Below are 12,149 nucleotides of genomic sequence, written 5' to 3'. Positions count from 1 at the left end.
TGCCAAACAATGGCAACAAATTAGTTTTTTGAAGAAGAAAATGGGAATGAAGGTGGAAAGTGTGAAGTATACGTGCATTTATAGGGGGGTGAAGGTGAAAAGACAGAATATGAACAGCCACATTCGCGCCTAGTAAATGGAATCAAGTGGCCCAAAGTCTTAGGAAAAGAGGCAGAAATATCAAGAGAAAATGTGCAATTAATTTTAGCATAAAGCAGTTAAATGCTTGAGCGATTGACGATTAAAAGACAAACGTCAATAAATACACAAGAAGCTAAAATAGTTATTCATTAACAATGATGGCTGCTGTTATGATCAAAATTAGCAATGGATATCAGTACAACGTTACAAAGGGAAAGTCAATACGAAATTACAAAAAGAAAAAGTTAAGGCATTATATGTCTTAATTACAATTCGCCGCATACCAAACGAATTCTTTCCGTAAGTCTCCCCCAGTCCTCACTCTGCCGAGAAGAAGTGATATTCAATTCAGCCACAACATCATCATCAACTTCCAGCTTCTTGTACTGCTCGACCAAAGACTTGGTTCGCTCAATTCCTTGGGAGGCATTACGTTTTTTGGCAACCATTCTCGCCTTGCAGTCGTCCATCTTTGCTTGAAACTCCTTCATCTGTGCAGCCAAACTAGTCATCAAAGAGTCTTCAATCATGACTTCAGAAGACATTTCTTTCAATTCGTTCTCAGCTTTGTTGATCTTCAGAAGCAAAGATTCTCTTTCAGATACAGCGCGAAGATATTGAGTACTTTTGGCCTTCAGTTCAACATTTTTGGCCAGCAAGGAGAGGACCTCGGAATGGACAACCTTCAACATCGCTTTAAAATCAGCAGAAAGATTGAGCGATGGAAGTGTTAGTGCTTGCTCCAATTTCGCATTCAAATGCTCAAGCTTATCCTTATGCTTGGCAGCACCAGCCTTACCGATGTCCATATCCATAAAGGACACATACTCAAATATCGACTGCTTGAGGAACTTCATATCTTCCTCTAAAGAAGCAGAAGGACGACTGGCTGAAGCAGGGCGAGATGTCTTGACTTGCCCCCAGGAAGTGAACAAGTCTTGGATGGAACGCACAATTTTATCAGCATCCTGCAAAGAAAGTTGCCAACATTGAAGGTTTTCACTACACTAAACAAAGTGAAAGTAAAGGTGAAGCAAAGATTACCTCATCAGCAATCTTGGAAGGTGGCATATCCCCAGCTAAATCTACCACCTGTGGCTCCACCATTCGTGAGGACTTCCCCTTGTCTAAGCGAGAAGAACTTGCCGCAACGGGCAGACTTATGGGAGCATCTGCAGAACTCAAAAAGCAACAAATCAAAAACCAATAGCACAAGCAAAGGTAAAGTATCAAAAAATGAATTACCTTCTGCTTCGACGTTTGGGGGGTCAACGCCCTGGGAAGAAGCTGGCTCATCCATTGGTTGTAATGAAGATTCTAGGACTGAAGATTTCTTTTTAAGCGTAGTCCCTTTATCAGCTGGTTTGGACGAAGCAGCCTCAGCAGAGAATGATGGAGCAGGAGCTGCCAACACCAAAGCCTTCAAAGAAGAGGCTGAACTTTTCTGAGAAATCAAACCATCAGCACATAGAAAAGTTTCAAGTATGGAAAGGTATGCTTGTGAGTAAACCAATTTAATTACCTTTCTCCTGACGATGAGAGGGGTGTCATCATCATCATCAGCATCATCCTCCAAAATGGGAGATACTGAGACTGGTCGTTTGCGGCTTGAGGCACTTTTAGCTGCAGTGGGCTTGGCAGGAAGAGAAGTCGATGGACAAGCAGACTATTTAGCACGAGCAGGGAAAGAGGGACTCCTAATGGACACAGGAGTGACCAAAACAGGAGAGGTGGAAGAAATGTTCGGCTGGTCGAGTGAATGGAAAGCACGATTGGCATCAGTCGCAAACAATCTACGCTTCACTGACGGTCGGAGTCGTTCAAAAAGGGGATGGATGGCACGGCTAGGATTGAAGGGGGCTAATGAAAAGCTGCTCATCAAAAGAATATTGCGAGCATCTATAGCTTCTACCTCTGCCTTATTAATGGTGTGAAAGCGGTTTATCAAATTTCTTGAATAGCAAGGGGGAACGGGCCAAATTTGGACAAAACCAAGTTGGCGAGCAAAAAATTGGAAAGCGTATATTTCAACCCCAGCTTTGGCATTGGTTCCAGTCAAAATATCATGGAACAACTTCCTCCCAGTCAAAAACTGAATCCAAACGAACAGAGAGGTGCTCACACTATCCAGAGTGGATGGAGGTTGCACATAATCTGTAGTCAAAAAGGGAGGTAAAGGAAAGAAGGAAGGGATTGAATTCAAAGTATAAAAGAATGAAAAAATGTCCCTTCTGAACATATTTATAGGAGTCAGGGGATCAATGGCTAGCCCATAGCAGCTAGCAGAAGGACTAGAAAAGGATGGAGCACCAAGCAATAGAAAATAGGCTCTCAACCATATTTGAGTGAACCAAAGAGGTCCACTGCCAGTGGGAGATGCACCATTCTTCAATTGAGATTGAAGAGAAGCCATGCCTTTATAGAGAGCAGCTAAAAAGAAAGAACACAAATTTAGAGGCCTACCACGCACCAATTCGTGCGTTATGGGTAAATAGCTCATGGAGGACTTCATGCTTGACACACACAAAATGTATTTACAAAGTCAAACCTGAAGAAAGGCCACACACTCAGCATGGGAAGACTCAGTGCTCGAGTGGTTATGACAGGTTTGCAGGCTTGAATAAAACTCGGTGAGTTTTTTATCAAACTTTGGGGCGACACCAGAAATCAAAATACCAGGGAAAATGGTATCGCTCAAAAGTGGCAGATTTACAAGGGCCCCAACATCCCTTAAGGTAATGGACATGAGACCAAGAGGAAAAACAAAAGTATTATACTCATAATACCAAAAACTTAAAGCGATTGGAAAAAGTGCTAGGTCAAAAATAGGGGGTTGAAGAGAGATTTCTAACAAATCAGAAATCCTAGCACTATCAAAAATTACCTTAGTAAGACCATGGTCCACAAGGCGAGCATGCCATCTACAGAAAACGATATCAGATTTAGGTCAAGTGCGAATACCTCTTTCGCGAAGCGGCCTCAGCGACAAAGAGTTTAGAAACGGAGGGCCTTGAGTACAAGGGAACAGCTGACCGACCGTCGCTTGTTCGATGGCCTCGACGTTGTTGAATGAAGGGCCTAGATAGAACTCATTGAGTTCGACATTGGCTGGTGCAAGGAAGTTCGGAGTTATATATGGCCGAGTGAGGAGTTTCTGGAAGTCTTCGAAACTGAAGGAGTCATCAGACTGGGATTGTGAAGCAGCCATTAGGAACGAAATAGAGTTTGTCGAAGTTTGCTTAAGAAACGTAGCAGAGAAGCAAGAAGATGAACAGTAATATTGCGAGAGAGAAGTGCTAAACAATGAGGCGTGATTTAGTAGTGCAACGAAATGGCGTGTATTTGGGGGTTATAAGGGTTTACAAACGTCGCACCTTTTCAGGCTATGGAAGAAAATAATGATTGAAATTCTTGAGAATTTCGAATGTTGCTGGGAAAAACAAAGTGAATATGGCAAAAATTAATAATTGGTATTAATTCTACCATATTGGGGGGTAATTGTTGACACACAAAAAGTTCAGCCCAAATCGAATAGCCTAAGGAATGAAGCCCAATTGGAGGATCCTCAAATCCTATAGCCCAAAGAACGACCCAATCAGGCAATTCAGGATAAAGGCCCAAATAGGGAAACCCATGAGCGTGGTAATTCCATCGTCCAAGCTTGCAAGTCGCCCAAGATTTGAGCGAATGGATTGCCATGCAGTCGCCCAGAGCTGTGACCCTGTTCTCGCCCAAACCTTCGAGTCGCCCAGGATCTTAGCAAACATAAGATGGTTACCCAAAAGTGCGGTTAATGAAGCAGTTATTGAGTAGCCCTATCACGTTCCACGATTTAAGGAATTCAATTGAAGATAGTTGAACGATAAAAAGTAATGGTAGAGTTAGAGAAGGCAGTTCCATGACAAGTTGGCCACTATGAAGAAAGTGGGCAGTTATAGAGCAATCGAGCAGTTTTTAAGCGGTTGATCACGAAGAGATCATCCAGTGAGTATAAAAGGAAGAAAAGACATAGAGTAAAGACCCCGAATCAAACATTCTCAAACAGAGAATATGTAACTTTCAACTTCTTAGTTTAGAATTTAAACACTTCTTTTCAGTAACTCGTGTACTTGCGCTCCTTGGAGGCATTCTGTTTTATTTTCCAATTGTAAAGTCATCACCAATAAAAACACCCCTTTTTGGGACTTTGACTCAAGAGGTTTGTCCCTTACACAATCGTCTGATCCCTTTTTAATTGGTAGCGACTAACCCGCGCGAAACAGCCACTTTAATGTTGAATTATTGATAATCGAATATTTATTTGGTTCTTGTGATAATTTCAATACTTTCAAATTTAACAATTTTGGATTTAGTTTTGTTGAATTTGAAAACTTTTCAGGATGTTCTTCTCGATTGTCTTTCATAATTTGGGTTGAAGTTTTAGGAATTGAAAATTATGGGTTTTTTTAAAGTTACATAAAAAATAATAATAATAAAATCACTACAGCAGGAAGTAGCGCATACGCCCTAGTGTTTTTTTGGCCAAATTTTGGGGGCAGGGATTGAGTTATAATTTATGCTATTTCGGGCCCCTACTTGCAATTTCATATTAGGGTTAGGGTTACAATTTTAAAGTTTCAGCCCCTCAAGTTTAGAGTTCATCCAAATTGGGCATTTAAGTTCTGGGTCTAATAAATCAATCCCTTAAGTTTAAAAATTTATTTAATTTGGGCCACTAAAGTTTTGAATATTATAATTAAGACCCTCAAAGTCTTTGATTTGTTCAAATTAACCCCTAGAGTTTTGAATTTTCATTTTTAACCCCTAAAGTTTTGAATTATTAACTCTTAGACCCCCCCCCCTAAAGTTTAAAACAAAATCGAAAAGGTAAACTAGGTGATTTTCTTTCTCAAATTTTGGTATTAAGGACTTTTTTGAGAGGTATAATATTCGAAAGTGAATTAATTGAAACAACATGTTGCCAAAGTAACATTTCTTGTGGAAATTAATTAACTTAGAATATTAAAAGATGTTTGTGTGTGTGTTATTCACGCGAGTATTGCTCGGCCTGAAGAAAGGTAATATTTGGCTGAATTCCACATGTACTAGTGGTGATAAATATGTGACTATTATTTGGTTTCACGTGTGATCAATAAATCGGTTCAAATAAATGTTTATTGGTTGACATGTCTTATTGTCAGTGTTTGATCACTATACCAAGAGTACCATTTACAGGTTAATATTTCTATCAATAGACTAGATACTGATGTTGTGCTAGGTATCTTGTGATGGGCCCTACCATCGAGAGTATTATTATTTGCATATTGAGGATATTTATGTAGGCCATTCGTATTGATTGTTCTTAATTCAGTTTCAGGTTTTGCCGCTAATATCTTTACTAACATCAATTCAATTTTAATGCTTAAAAACATGAATTTCAAGGTGTGGAAAGAGAACATGTTGATTGTTCTCGGAGTCATGGACCTGAACTTGCTTTACGAGTTGATCATTCTCTGCATTTACTGATAAGAGTACCTCTGATGACAAGAGGGAGATGGGTGAGAATGATTGGACCGCATAAGTTTAATGGTCATGAAACTTGCTATCCAGAAACGTTTCGGGACACTATGTCTGATAAGGTGACCATGGTTAAGGACTTTCTTGAAGACCTTGAGAATAGGTTTGTTAAGAATGAAAAGGTTGAAACTAGTGCACTTTTGTCAAACCTTACTTCAATAAGGTATAAATGGAAAATAAACATACGGGAGTATATTATAGAAATGTCTCACATTGCTTCAAAACTGAGGCCACTCAAGTTGAATTTATCTGAAGATTTGTTGGTGTATTTGGTTATGATATCACTTTCGGCACATTTCAATCAATTTAAAGTGAGCTACAACTGTCAAAATGACTTATGGTCTCTCAATGAGCTCATCTCACATAGTGTCTAAGAAGAGGAAAGATTGAACTCACTTAGCCACCACCTCCAAGGGCAAAAGGAACAAAAAAAGGAAAAATAATAAGGAAGCAGCGGGTACAGCATTACAAAAGAACAACATTAGGAAAAAACTGAGGATGATTGTTTCTTCTGTGGAACTGCAGATCATAAGAAGAAGAATTGTACCAACTATCACACATGGTGTGTGAAGAAATGTATTCATCTTCTTTTGGTTTGTTATGAGATTAATTTAACTTCGGTACCTAGACATACACGATGGATAGATTCTGGTGCAACAACTCACATCAGTGTGCCTATGTAAGGTTGCTTGAGTTGCCAAAAACTAAGTGATGGTGAAAGATACACCTATGCTAGCGAAAAGGCAAGACGGTAGAAATAGAGGTAATAGGAAATTTTAGATTATTTAAAGACTGAATTTTATTTGGATTTTGATGAGACATTTATTGTATCGTCTTCTAGACAGAATTTGATTTCTATTTCTTCTTTGGACAAATCTGGTTATTCTTGTTCGTTTGGGAATGAAAAAATTAGTTTGTTTCATGATTCAAAATTGGTTGACTCGGGTTCTTTATTTGGTTACGATAGTCTTTATTTAATCGATACAATTGCTTATTTTAATGAATCATTGCATGTAAGTACTCGAGGTATAAAATAAAAATTAATTGGCAAAAATTTTGCCTCGTTATGGCACAAGGGATTAGGTCACATCTCCAAGAGGAGAATTAAGAGACTTGTATTTGACGAGATTCTTGACCCCATTGACTTCATAGATTATGACTTGTATGTCAACCGTATAAAGGGAAAACAAACCAATAAAAGGAGATTTCAAGCTAACAGAACTTTAGACGTTTTGAAAGTTATACATACGGACATTTTTGGACCATTCCCTACGGGTTCTTGGAATGGTTAACAAAATTTTATAACGTTCATAGATGACTTTTCAAAATATGGCTATATATATCTCATTCATGAAAAATCACAGTTGCTGCATGTGTTCAAAAACTATAAAACTGAAGTTGAGAACCAACTCGATAAAAGGATTAAAAGCGTCAGATCTGATCGTGGGGGCGAATACTATGGCAGATATGACGGTTCAGGTGAACAACGTCCAAGCCATTTGCTAAATTTCTAGAGGAATACGGTATCGTTAAACAGTACACTATGCCGGGTTCTCCCACTCTAAATAATGTTGCTGAAAGATAAAATAGAACGTTTAAGAACATGATGAGGAGTATGATTGGCCATTCTACACTACTAGAATCTCTATGGGGTAAAGCGTTAAAAACCACAGCATATATACTCAACAGAGATCTAACTAAGGCCACTGATAAAACCCCTTATAAGGTTTGGACGGGCAAGATGCCTAGTTTGAAGCACGTACACATTTGGGGATGTTCAGTTGAGACAATGCCTTATAAGCTGAATGAAAAGAAACTGGACGCAAAGACCATCAATTACTATTTTATTAGATATTCTGAAGTTTCCAGAGGTTATAAGTTTTATGATCACACAACTAAGACAATTTTTGAGACCTGAAATGCTCGCTTCTTTGATGATGTTGAGTTTGCGGAGGTAGAAAGGGCATCGGGCTTTATATTTGAGGAGTAATACTTTGAAATTCCTCCAATTACCATTGATAATGAATAGTTTTCTATCCCTAACATTGATCAAGAAGCAACTCCAGATCAAGAAAATGTCATTGTACCCCCCTTTGAAGGTCAACAAATTGTTCCAGAAGCCTCAAGAACCAATGTTAAGAAGATACACTAGAGAGAGGAGAAGTGTGATTTCGAATGATTACATTGTATTTCTCCAAGAACATGAAGTTGACATTGGAATGGTGGAAGATGATACGATCAACTTCCGTCAAGCCATGGAAAGTTCTCTCTCTCAAAAGTAGATCGATGCCATGAATGATGAAATAAAGTCCATGAAGAACAATGACGTGTAGGACCTAGTTCTATTGCTTGAAGGTGTGAAACCCATTAGTTACAATTTGCAAATGGATATTTAAGATCAAGAAGAATTCGAATGGTGATGTAGAGAGATATAAGACCCGTCTTGTCGTAAAGGGCTTGACATGGAAAGAAGCCATCGATTATAAGGTGACTTTCTCTCCAGTTTCTTCAAATGACTCTTTCAGGACTATAATGGCACTGGTAGCACATTTCAATCTTGAGTTACATCAAATACATGTTAAGACAACGTTTCTCAATTATTACATTGATGAAACAATTTATATGTGCAATCGAAAAAATTTGCATCAGATGATGCAAAGAAAATGGTTTGTGAACTAAAGAAATCCATTTATGGATTCAAACAAGCATCTTGTCAATGGTATTACAAGTTTCATTAAGTAATCATCTCATTTGGTTTTGAGAGGAATTTAGTCGGTGATTGTATATACCATAAGTTCTGTGGAAGTAAATATATTTTTTTGGTTTTATATATCGATGACATATTGCTTACCAGCAACGATATGAGCCTATTGCACAAAATCAAGAGATTTTTAGCAAAAAAATTTGAGAATGAATGATTTTGAGGACGCCTCTTTTGTATTAGGAATTCAGATACACCGAGATCGTTCTTGAGAGTATTCTTGGATTATCATAAATGTGCTATATCGAAAAGGTACTTAAAAGATATGGTATGCAAGATTATAAACCAGCTGACACCCCTATAGCTAAAGGAGACAAGTTCAGTTTAAGTCAGTGCCCCAAAAATGACTGGAAAATTAAAGAAATTCGAAAGATTTCTTACTCCTCAGCTATGGGGAGCTGATGTATGCTCAGGTTTGTACGAGTCTGGATATAGAGTACATTGTTGGAATACTAGGAAGATATTTTAATAACTCAGGAATGGATCATCGAAAAACAATCAAATGGGTTATGCGGTATTTACAGAAAACAAAACACTACATGCTAACGCATAGGAGATCGGATCAGTTGGAGATCATTGGTTATTCTAATTTCGATTTCGCGAGATACCAAGATAGTATGAGATCCACTTCAAGCTACGTTTAGCTACTCGCTAGATGTGCTATTTCCTAGAAGAGTGCTAAATAGACATTCACAGCTACTTTCACTGTGGCAGCGGAGTTTATAGCTTGTTATGAGGTATCAAACCATGGAATATGACTATGAAATTTTTTCACTGGGCTACGCATTGTGAACAGTATAGAAAGACCACTCAAATTATTTTGTGACAATAAATCAACAGTGCTACGTTCCAATAGCAACAAGAGCTTGACAAAATCAAAAGTGTATAAAGATCAAGTTTCTAGCTGTTAAAGAAAGAGTTCAGAGTGGATAAATGTCTATAAAGCATATCGGGACAAATTTCATGATTGCGGATCCATTTATTAAAGGTATTGATACACAAGGTCTTTCATGAGCACACTGCTCATATGGGTATAATATTTCTTAAAGATATCAAGTTTCAATTGGAGTTTGTATAGTTTTTGCCTTTCATATTAGACACACGTATTATTATTTTGGATGTAGTTATAGTTAAAGTTATTTTTTTTTGTTATAAAGTTTTGGTTTATTTTCTTTGAACTTGTTTAAAATTATCTCACTAAGGTATAAAAGTGGACCAGTTGGAAATAGACATGTTAAGATCACATTACATGTAATTTTCATGCTACACATTCATACTTGATCCATGTTATTCAGTTGTGTTGATATACGTGACCATTGATGGGTTGAGTTACAATAAAAGTAGCAAAAGTCGCTTTGATCCTATGTTGTTATGATTGATGGACCAGATTGTTTGAGAATGCATTTGGTAATGATAGCAAGATTCCGAGTACTCATAATGTTATGTTTAATGCATAATTATAAGGTGACACACATAGCCCAAGTGGGAGATTGTAAGGTTTTTAATCGATCGTGTGGGTTTATATAAAAATATTAGTTGGTATTTCAAATATTCGATTCAAGCAGGCAAAGAGATGGTTGAATCAAAACGGGCTCTGTAGCAAGAAATGATATATTCTATTAAAAATTCCCAATTCTCCTTTTGGTGCTTCAACTCTTACATAAAGTTTTTGTTTGTTCATTCGCAACAAAATGTTTTCTTTGTACGTCGGTAAAAAAAAACATGCTTTTGGGGGGAGTGGAACAGAAAAAACGATGTCGAGCGAAAAAACTGGAAATGAATTTAATAATTTGTAGGGTAGAGTGGCAGTAAGGGTGACTTATCTATCAAGTATTGTGTATTAAATTAAATGGATATCAAATTTGGTTAAGCACGTTTAAAGTGATCAGATAAGGTTTAGGTATCTTGGACTTTAATGCATCTAATTAAAGTATGAGCTTTTATGTGTCTAGACTAGGTCATTATTTCTAATTTCATGATGGGCCGAATTAGGTTAACAGGCAGTCGATATATAGAAACGGTTATGGTCCCCGAATAACACATATTGCTTATTTTGTTCTGGCTCCCATCATCAAAGAGAAAAATGGACTACGTGTTGATTTGGAAGACATAATTCTAGAATTTAATTGTTGCAATTAACCATATCTAATTCAAATACGCTTCCGCTTTGGTTTATGTGTTCTTGATAATCCAACATGATAGATCTGGTTATTTTGATGGTATGAATTTTCCTACAAAAGTTTTATGTGATCTCGAAAAATTTTGTAAGTATTGCATGAGCCGAAATTATAATTGAAATAACAGTTAATTTTACTATACTTCTAAATAAGCTGATTTTTAAGTTTACTTTTATTACATTTCCTTCCATTGATGCTCGAGTAGTAGAGCTTACAAACATATTTTTTAGATTTTCCCATATATTTATCCACCTCGACGCTTATATATATTGTAATGGTAAGCCAAAAAATTGGAGTGTCGAGAGTCCATCTATACAGAAGACAAGTCAATTTAATAAAAGCTTACTACTTTTAACCCGTCTTTGTCATTTAAAGACATTGATGATACGAACCTTTACTTACACTCACATTTTATAGCCTTCAAGAAGACTCAAACAAATGACCAATCAAAGCTTACAAATATTTAAGTATTAAACTCTAAAATTCAATGAATGTAAAAATAGAGGTAACTGTTAAGAGACTTTGGGTGCATAATAACGTGTTGTCTCATTTATTGTGGATTTCAGGGAAAAAAGAAAAAATGGGAAAAGTCTCTTTATGTGAAATCGAGACTTTGGGTGCATAATAACGTGTTTTCCCATTTGTTGTGGATTTCTGGTGGGGAAAAAAATCTCTTTATGTGGAATCGATTTTTCTCTGTCGGGGCTTTATGCCTTTAATGTTGATTTGTATTCTAAAATTATTTAGAGACTTTTTGACTATTCTGGGAGTTGAAAAATGTGAAAAGTGTCCCATGAATCATGATAATAATATAGGGAGAAGGCAATAAATAGAAGAACAAAAATGAAATTTAAAAAAATAATTGAAAATACACGAACGAATTTAATTTCAAAATTATTACAAAGGGAGATGAGAATAATATATTCGGGATAAATTAGACAACAAATAATCTTGAAATTGTAATGACATGATTTACAAGAATCCATATTTATAGAGTAGGTATTGAAAAAAAAAAAAAATCAAAATTTTAATTTTGAATTTAGACGGCCATTCAACGGCCATCTGAATTGGAGATAATGGCACCCTCCACCAAATATGGACCATCAAATATGAAGCAGACGTAGATGTCAAAATGGGTGACCAAGCGGATTGGAATAATCATCTCGTCAACAAATCAGTTGAAACCAACTCAACTCTATTTGTGCTAGTTTACCCGTCGATTCGCTATAATCGATAAAAACTGTGTTGGGCTTGATTGTCCGATGCGACAATTCATAAAGTGGACTCATTTGGGTAATTTATCGAAAAATCAAAAGGCAAAAATATAATTAAAAGAACCACTGCAATAATTAAACATAATTAAAATATATTTAGTCATTGTTTGAGCCCCATTTTTTTTATTAAAATTCTTAAACAGTAATTTGATACAATTTTAATCACATTATTCAGCAAAATAATACACATAACCCAATTTTTTTTGTATTTTCTAACGACGTCTCCATCATAATACTATT

Source organism: Olea europaea, unplaced genomic scaffold (genome assembly GCF_002742605.1).
Source record: "Olea europaea var. sylvestris unplaced genomic scaffold, O_europaea_v1 scaffold1727, whole genome shotgun sequence".
Taxonomy (NCBI): Eukaryota; Viridiplantae; Streptophyta; class Magnoliopsida; order Lamiales; family Oleaceae; genus Olea; species Olea europaea.
This window is presented reverse-complemented; position numbering follows the sequence as displayed.